Raw genomic sequence first — 9,133 nt, 5'->3', positions numbered from 1 at the left:
ATTAGACATCAGCATGAATCACTGACATCAAGACAATTTGTTTTTGTGTTACAAGTTTTCTGATATTTTAAGTTTAAATGTGCAAATGAGGCGATACATAATTAAAATTGCACTAATTTTCATTTATTTTCTGAACAGAAATCTGAAAATTAAATAAAGTCAGTTTAAAAATCTAGTTTCATTTTGTTGACATCTTAGAGTCCGAGGTCTTTCCGGAGGGAATTATAGATATTTATTTGTATCACTCCGTAAATAAGAAAATACTGTCAGCACCCACTAAAAGAAATTATAAATGATATATGAACCTTTCTCTAAAAACGTTCAGATTATAGAAAGGAATAAAACTGTAAAGTTTGGTGTTAGTAAGAGCTGCTGAAATAAAAATGGCCGTTAAAGATCTCCAAACTTTTCCAGAATTAAAAGATTAATGTTCTGATTGTTCAGAGTTCATAAAACCTCATGAAACAGAATGACTGGTCATGAATGAGACAGCAGGACCGTGTTGTTGTTGTTCCTAGCGGGTCAGTGAAGTGAGGATGTTTGCCGGACGTGTTTGGACCTGTGTGTCGGCCCTTCAGCCCCGGGGATCACCTCTCCCCGCTGAGCAGCCGTACAGTATGTCTTCCTGTCAGGAAGTCCAGCCCAGAGGCTGCCGGGTCACAGGCCACAGCCCGAACAATGTGACAGAATAAAAACCCTCCGAGGACAAAAACGTGAACAATGGAGCGTCCAAGAAACTGTCCCGCAAAAGTCCCAAAACTGGAGTCGCATCATTCATCCTCACAGATCCAGAAGGAAACACAGACACAATGGAAGTTTTTAAACGGGTCACCAGCTTCTGTGCGTTGACATGGATCCATACATCACACTGCTGTCCTCAGAGTCCAGGGTGCCACGTCCTCCACGTTTCTACTAAATTAATGCTTCAGGCCTCCAAAGCTGTCATTCCCTTTTATTTTGGCGGCCGATCACAGATCTGATTAATGGAACAAATGTAGTTTGTTTTAGCAGCTTCGACCTACATGAGTCCCTGAACCCAAAGGCCAAACCCTCACATATAGTGTGCCTCAAAATTGACCTCACAATTACAATTAAATGTGCGATATGTCTGAAGTCAGCAGACAAGAATAAACAACATGAAGATCATTTAAAACATCACCTGGTCTGTGAACACTCAGAGGCCTAATGGCAGAAAACACATGTTGTGTGTTTAATATACACAACAGGCCGACAACATAATCAGTTTAGCAAATATAAATATATGCTTGAGTGGATCTTACAGTATGTTTCAGACATTTTTCATGGTGATACTTAAAGTGAAACTTCCCTCACTGAGTACTGAGTAAAGTCTCATTACTCTCTTAAAAATAAGTAGTGGATTACTTGTAGTGAGTAATACTCTCAGTCCAAAGGGAAACGCCGGGCTGACTGAGTGCAGTTTCTCTCTAACTGGTCAGACGGCAGCAGCAGTGGTCTGAAGACTGAAACATGAGCAGGGAAGCTTGTGTTACCTCGTCTGCCCTACAAACCACCTACAGACACACAGAACGGACATTTTAATGCTTTGTGTGTCAACTCAGGTGTATCAATAACACTCTTACACCATCAGTCAAAGGCTTAATATGCTTCGTCACAGCAGACTCACATTGTTGCAGCGAGTTTGTGACTTAACAGATAAACAATGAGCTGAAACTCACTTGTAAAGGCGAGGGGGGACAAAAAAAATCAGCTGATGATTCTGTGGAGGTTTATCACCGCGAGAGACACCTTTCACACGATCACATCACTTTACGTGTTGTTATTACAGAAATATTGATTATAGCCGACAGTGCAGCGACACATCGCAGCCGTTGGACCTACAGAATCTCTTTTAGGAGCAAAGAGCTGTGAGTCAAATAAAAACCAACTGTCACACCCAGTTTCTGGGCTGTGAGGTGTGAATGCAGCGCTCGCAGTAAAACACAGAAATCCTGGACAACGACCAGGAGACAACCTGTAAACCTGTTGCCATGACAACCCAGTGAAAACAACCAGGCATCCCGTAACCGAGGCAACACGTCAAACATGTGCGTCCCCGGCAAACCAGTAACCAGGTAGTCGCGGTTGTTCTGGGAGCTTCCTTTTCTCAAAACCACAATCACATCGCCTCAGTGGGCTTTACAACATCCTCTGTCCTCAGACCCTCGACCCAAGAGAGGAGAAACTCCACATGTTGAGGAAAAAACCTTTTAACAGGGAAAAAGATGGTGGAAACCTCAGGAAGAGCCACAGAGGAGGATCTTCTCCCAGGACGGACCGAACCAGAACAACAGAATCACAGTTTACAAGTTGCACTGACAGAATATCTGATACAAATGTGTAATATATGTAAAGTGTGAGGATCCAGGAGACGAAGCGGTGCCGAGCCACACGACCTCCTCTACACAAGATTATAAGCAGTGAAACAGAGAAGATCAGACTGAAGAGGCATCAAACTTTCAAACAATTAAATAGTTTCTGATGTCACCAAAAGATTTAAGACGGAGCTGTTGTATGAAAGAAGCCTCGATAGAAAGGTTCATACAACACTTGATGTATATTTTGATACATCTGCAGCAGGTTGTTGGCTTTGTTCGGATCCTGCAGTCTGAGCTCGGCCTCAGTGGCCTGAGAACAAACCTGCTGCAGCATTTCCTTCACTGCGTAACCCGACACGAGTCTCTCTGTTTCTTCCTGTTTCTCACTGCAATCAGTCAAAAACTGATCTCAGCCTGTTCAGAAGCACCTGAGGCATCGTCACCTGCCCTCACAGAGAGTCTTTAGCTACGAGCCTGACGTGAGAGTTACTCACCTGCTGTTTTTGAGACTTTAGCTGCTGAGGATGATGATGGTGACCTGCAGACATCTGACATGTGCATTAAACACTGATACTCTTCTTTCTAGTCAGATACTGATGCGGGTTTGATTTTAAAGATGGCGGCGTCATTACATCTTCTGTCAGACAGTGTTCAGCTCTCTAACAGTGATGTCATTCCTGAAATCAACCGTTACAGAGCGTCCTGACGATCTGATTGTGTACAGTATGTTGATGTTATCGTCAGGATGCAGAGTCCTTCCTGCCGCGCAGACCTATTTTCTGCTGTGTGTGTGTGTGTGTGTGTGTGTGTGTGTGTGTGTGTGTGTGTGTGTGTGTGTACTCACTATCAGAACTTGTGTTTTTGTGTGTGTTTGTTCTTGGGACACATGCACGTGAATCTCTGTGCACGTCAGAGTCAGTGAGTGTCCTTGACGGCCTGTGTTTTGTCCCTGAATACAGATGTTTTTTATACATGGCCTGATGCTGTGTGTGTGTGTGTGTGTGTGTGTGTGTGTGTGTGTGTGTGTGTGTGTGTGTGTGTGTGTGTGTGTGTGTGTGTGTGTGTGTGTGGCAGGAAGCCTGGTGTATTGTCCTCTCAGCAGCTTTCTCTGGCAGGTTTAAAACTTTCTAATCTGGGAATAGCTCCAGACGCTCTCGGTCAACAGCTTCATAAACACAACAGCAACGTTAACTCCACTGCTGCAACACGGTTCTTTAATAATTCAAGCGATGCTTCTTGTGCAGCAGATATTTTCCATAAACACAATCCGCTGTCAGACAGAACCACACACACACACACACACACACACACACACACACACACACACACAACGCAACATTTTGACTATGTCACATGTTAAATGATTTCTCCAACACAGCGGACATACAGGGGTTAAAAATGAAAAGTTTAAATCAAAGAGAGAAGAAATCAGTTGGAAACTGTTTCATTTCATTATTTTTATGTTAAATCTGACTTGTGGTTTGTGGATCTATTGAACTCAGGTGGCAGGAGGCTGATCTGGAAAGTCGTTAGCTCACCTGGTCAGTCTGAGCTCTCCAGGCTGTAAAAGCTGCAGGATTAGTTTGCTCACTGTTCTGTTTCCAGCTGACAAACACTCAGTTTTACTTTAATGTCACCTTCACACACACTCTGATACTTTAACGCTTTGCTTGTACTGATATTGATCATTTTAACATCAAACCAAAGATCGTCTCTCCTGTGGACGTTTTTTCACCGAGCCACTTCTGACACTGTGATGTCCTCTTCACGGACACAGGTAGGTTCAATCTTTCTCATTTGAACATTTGAAAAATGTTTGCATGTTGCATTTAATTCTCCTCTTGCACAATATAGTGTGACGAATATCCACCTTATAAACTGAGCGTCCTTTTGCTTCCGGCGCCAACTCTACAGCGTACGTCTACAGGGCTTTTTCATCCATGGTTAGCCTGTCATCTCACTAATCCAGCACTTCAGTCGGAGCTTTACTGCTCGCTTTCACAAGACGGTGAACATCAGTCATTTTCATTTTTGGCAGCTCTTCCAAGCACCAAGTGTAATAAAGAGCCATAGCTACCTAACGTTAGCATGTGGCTAGCTAACGGTGATCTATTTATCTAAAGTATAGAAAAAAAACTTCTTTTTTTTATTATACGTACACAATTTGTACAAAGCGAACTGTGACAAGTGAAGTGTTTTACCTACTGTATGTTGGGGTGAAACAGCACTGAGAACTGTAGACTAGGGCTGTAACGATACATCGATTCAATGATCAACGATCCAATAGCATCGATGCAAAGTGAAAACATTGATTCATATCGCTGCCATCGTTAAGATCTGCCTTTATTTTGAAAATCCTGTGGCACGTCTGTGTCAGTTTCCATCCATGCGCAGCTCCTTTCTTAACACTGCTTCGTTTTTATTAAAAACAACAGATTGTTTTCCAACTTAAATTTATTATAAAATAAGAGTTCAGTAATAAAATCGTCAAATCATAATAATCACATAATCATATTAGTTGCTTTTTGTGAGTTGATGTAACTGATTGTGTTAAATGGGCTTATGATGTCATCTCATATCGATCGCAGGCCGCTGCATCGAATCAAATCGTATCGTGGCAGACTTTGTGATATTGGCTAATATCGTATCGTTGTCCAAAGAATTGATAAAATATCGTATCGTGATGAAACTTGCGATTTACAGCCCGACTGTGGATGTATGCTGTAGAGTGGGGCCGGACGCAAAAGGACGTGCAGTTTGTGGATTTACGTCACATTACAATGTGCAGGAGAATTGTTCCTCCAGTGGACATAAAAAAGATTTCTTCTCAATGTGGCCGTTAAAGCTCAACCACCAACATTCGGCCCCCTGAAGGGGCTCAGAGACATTCTGCAGCTTTTCATTTGACTCGCATGGTCATGATTATAATGTCACTCACACAGTAAGAATTGCATCACTGTAAATAACAATTATTATTAATCAAGTTTGAACAATAATATTTTGGATTCGATTGTTGCTTCACCGCCTGCTGTGTTGCAGGTCATGACAAGCTGCCACATCTCATCACAGCCAGAGATGTTTCCTCTTCTGACTTAAAACTCCAGTTTGTGACAAATATCAACCTTTTGACTGACAACCAGTGTGTCAGAGAAACCCAGCAGCTGCCAGAAGTCATGATTTCCAAACCCCTTCCTGATCTCTAACACTGTTTCTCCTCCTGTTTTCAGGCTCTGCGTGTCTCTCTGCCTCCGCTGGTGCCGATTTCACAACAACCATTACTCAGAAGGAATTCCTTCATACCGAGGGTTTAACATCGGTATGTCACCTGAGGCAGAAGCTGAGTTTCAAGCAAACAAACAAATCTCTTCTTCTGTCTACGTTTGCTCCCTAAACTTGACCTTGAACATTAACCTGCACTGTGAAGAGAAGGTTTGACATTTTGGGAACTAAACAAAGTAGAGTTTGAGTTTTTGGGCCAGACTCGTTGCTTTTTTACTCAAAAGTCGGAGCGGAGAATGACGTCGTACGACCACGTTCCAGTAAGACAAGTCGGAAAACCAGTTCCAGTCGGGTTAGCTATTGTTAGGATTACCAGTTAATGACGACGCATCATGGATTATTTAGTGCATACAAACATTACAGTGACACGTCCACAGACAGAAGCTGGACAGCACCGTGTGTTAGACGGACTTCATGAGACAGAAATAAGACAGTTTATTCTACAGCCATCTTGGATTTTGAGGGCGAGTCGACTTTCCGATTCAGAAATCCAACTTCAGGGGCCGCTCCAGTTGAAACTGCTGACTGGGAGCTCAGACTTCCCAGTTCAAATGGCTCTTTCGACCGGTCACTTCCTGATATCTCCACTGGCAGCTGCTCCCAGTCATGACCCCACATAAAATGGTGACTTGTGATTTTTTTATAGTCAGTTTTTCCTACAGATTAAACAAATGAGGTGCGACATGATACTCTGCGAGCTTTACAGGTGTTGGGCACATTTTGATACCCTCGAACGGATGTTAACCCCTGTTTCCAGTCTTTCTGCTAAGCTAAGTTAGCCGCCTGCTGGAGAAAGGAAACTACTTCTTCATCTTCTGGGCCTCGGCCATCATCGTTGACCCTGAACTTAAAGGTCCACTTTGTAAGAAAGTAGATTTTTGAGTCTCATTCCCGACTCATCAAACACTGATGCTTTGGGATGGCAACCATCCCAAAGCATCAGTGTTTGATGAGCCGGGAATGAGACTCAAAAACCTGAAGTTGATTGACCTGCACAGAGCCATTCAGCACCGGTATCTGAACATGAGTTTTTGAAGAAGTGAAGATGGGCCCAAATGATCCGTAACTCTCAAAAACTCATTCTGAAGTCCTGAAGCACAAGCTGACTTCAGGTTTCAACCAGAATAGAAAACACCAGAGTCATGTACAAAGATCCACTGGGCGCGTTCCACTTGGCAGGCTGCGGTTTACCTTTTGTTGCGGTGGAATGTGTTGCAATGGATCAAAGCCAGGCAGTGTCTTTTTTTTTTTTTTTTAAGGCTTTAACAGGACAACAGGTTCAAAACAAACAGTATCAGTCATGTGGGGGAAGAGACAGACAGACAGAAGCAGCAACTGAGACAGAAAATCAACATCAGCTTGTCTCACTCGTCTAATACTTTGATTTATAACCAAATATCTGCAAAACTAATGATGCTGCCATCAGCTTTAATCAGCAAACACTAGCATGCAAACAGTCTAAATTAAGATGGTGAGCATGGCAAACATTAAACCTGCTAAACATCATGCATGTTAGCATGAGGGTGCAGATCCAGACCTTCTGGAGGATCCGGCGCTGTTTCCTGACGTGATTAACATTTGGGATTAAAAAGTGGATTTATCTTCACTCCTGTTTATCAACCTGACTGCAGCAGTGATCCGGAGGTGACCTCCACTGTCGGGTGTTTCTGTTCTGTAATGTTGACTGCTGACAGGAGCTGGAGGGGAAATGGACTTTACTTCATGAACGTAACGTCACCGAGAGGAGACAGCACTGTATATAACAAAGGTCATTTTTAGACACTTTGATGCAGAATTCTGAAATATTATATCCTTAAGTGCGCAGAGTGGTGGGTTTAATTTCTGTGAGCAGATTTGAATGAAAACCTCAATAACCTTTGTGGAAATCAGTAGAAATAAAGAGATGGATTAAAAATCAATTAGCGTTCTGAGATCTGACTCCTGCATTGTCTCCTCTATTACAGTCGGAAGCCACAACATTACTGAAGCATGTGTCACTGACCAGGTATGTTTACCACATGCACACACACATGCAGTTTGTGGCAACTGTGTGTATTTGTCTCTCAGCTGGTATCATGCATAAACAGGAGACACATGACTCATAAAAGCAGATGTCACAACATTTAATCCTACAAAAAGCTGTGAATAACAGTGACCCATGCAGCCTCTGTCCACCCGTCTGTTGCTGCCTTTACTCTGCAGTCCGCTGTGTGAATCATTCTAGTTGTGAGCTGCAGCTCTGTTGCCTCCAGTTGGCAGTCACAGTTTTCAGGCTGACATTTTGAAAGTTTTACCCAGAACCAGCAGCTCTTTATCTCCATCTGTTGGTCCAAACAGTCATTGGTCCACAAAGCTGTGTCCACCCTACAGCAGCCACACGTTTCCCTCCATGAGGCTGAAATGTGCCACGGTGGTCGGGTGTTTATGAGGTTGTGTGGATGCATGTGCATAAAGGTAGAAACACAAACGTAACATATTCATGCAGTCACATATTGAATATATTCATGACAGATCCTGTACATGCAGTCATTTGCATTTGAGTCAGGTGCCTGTTTTCATTAGACGACGGTGACACAGCACCCTCTAGTGGAAACAGGATGACATTTTTTAAAAAAGAGGAAAAAAACCTTGAGCAAAGAGAAATCCTGCTGTGTCGAAGGAAAGAGACACTAAGACTGCTGGTAAAAAGGATAACGTTACTAATATATATCACCAACACCTCCCCCAGTTGTTTATTTATTCTTTTTTGTATTACAACTTTTCTGAATGATGTGTTTAAATGTGCAAATGAGGCTTTATCTCATTAAATATGTGCTGATTTGCATAAATGTCCCAGACAGAAATGTGATCATTGGATAAATCCAGCTTCAACATGCTCATTTCATGTTGCTGACACATCAAAGTCAAACGTCTTTACAGAAGGACTTTTGAATATTTCTTATTCTCGTCCCATAAATAAATAAAAACAATACTCTAATGTTCTGTGTTTTTAAATAAAATGTTCTATGAATCAGGCTGTGAATTATATCTGAACAAACCTCTGTGAAAAACGAAGCGGGATTACACAAAAACTACTAAACAGATTTTCATCACACGCGGATGGAGGATGCGTCTCGGCCCAGAACAGACCCGGTTAACTTTTGGTGCGGCGCTGAATAAAGAAAGAAGGAACTGAATGAAGACGGGTTGCAAAAATGTCAAATTAAGTCAATTTAAATAGAAAAGTCACTGTATACATTTTATTATAGCGGAACATGAGCATAATAATTTGTGTCAGTATTAAAGGGCAAAACTGCCTCCAGTGTTGAAAGACACTTGCAACGTTTTAGGTACAATGATGCTAAATGCTAACATGTCTAACAGGTCCGGTCTCAGTTTAGCATGTCCCAGCCCAGTGAGCAAAAAGTGGTCCAGATCATGTCTTTTAGACGTCATTTATGGACACCCAGGAGACGTCTTCTGGGGAGCCAGAATAAAAGTTTTTTTCGTCTTTTCTGGACGTTGTATAGACGTTTATA

This window comes from Pagrus major, chromosome 6 (assembly GCF_040436345.1).
Source record: "Pagrus major chromosome 6, Pma_NU_1.0".
Classification (NCBI taxonomy): Eukaryota; Metazoa; Chordata; class Actinopteri; order Spariformes; family Sparidae; genus Pagrus; species Pagrus major.
This window is presented reverse-complemented; position numbering follows the sequence as displayed.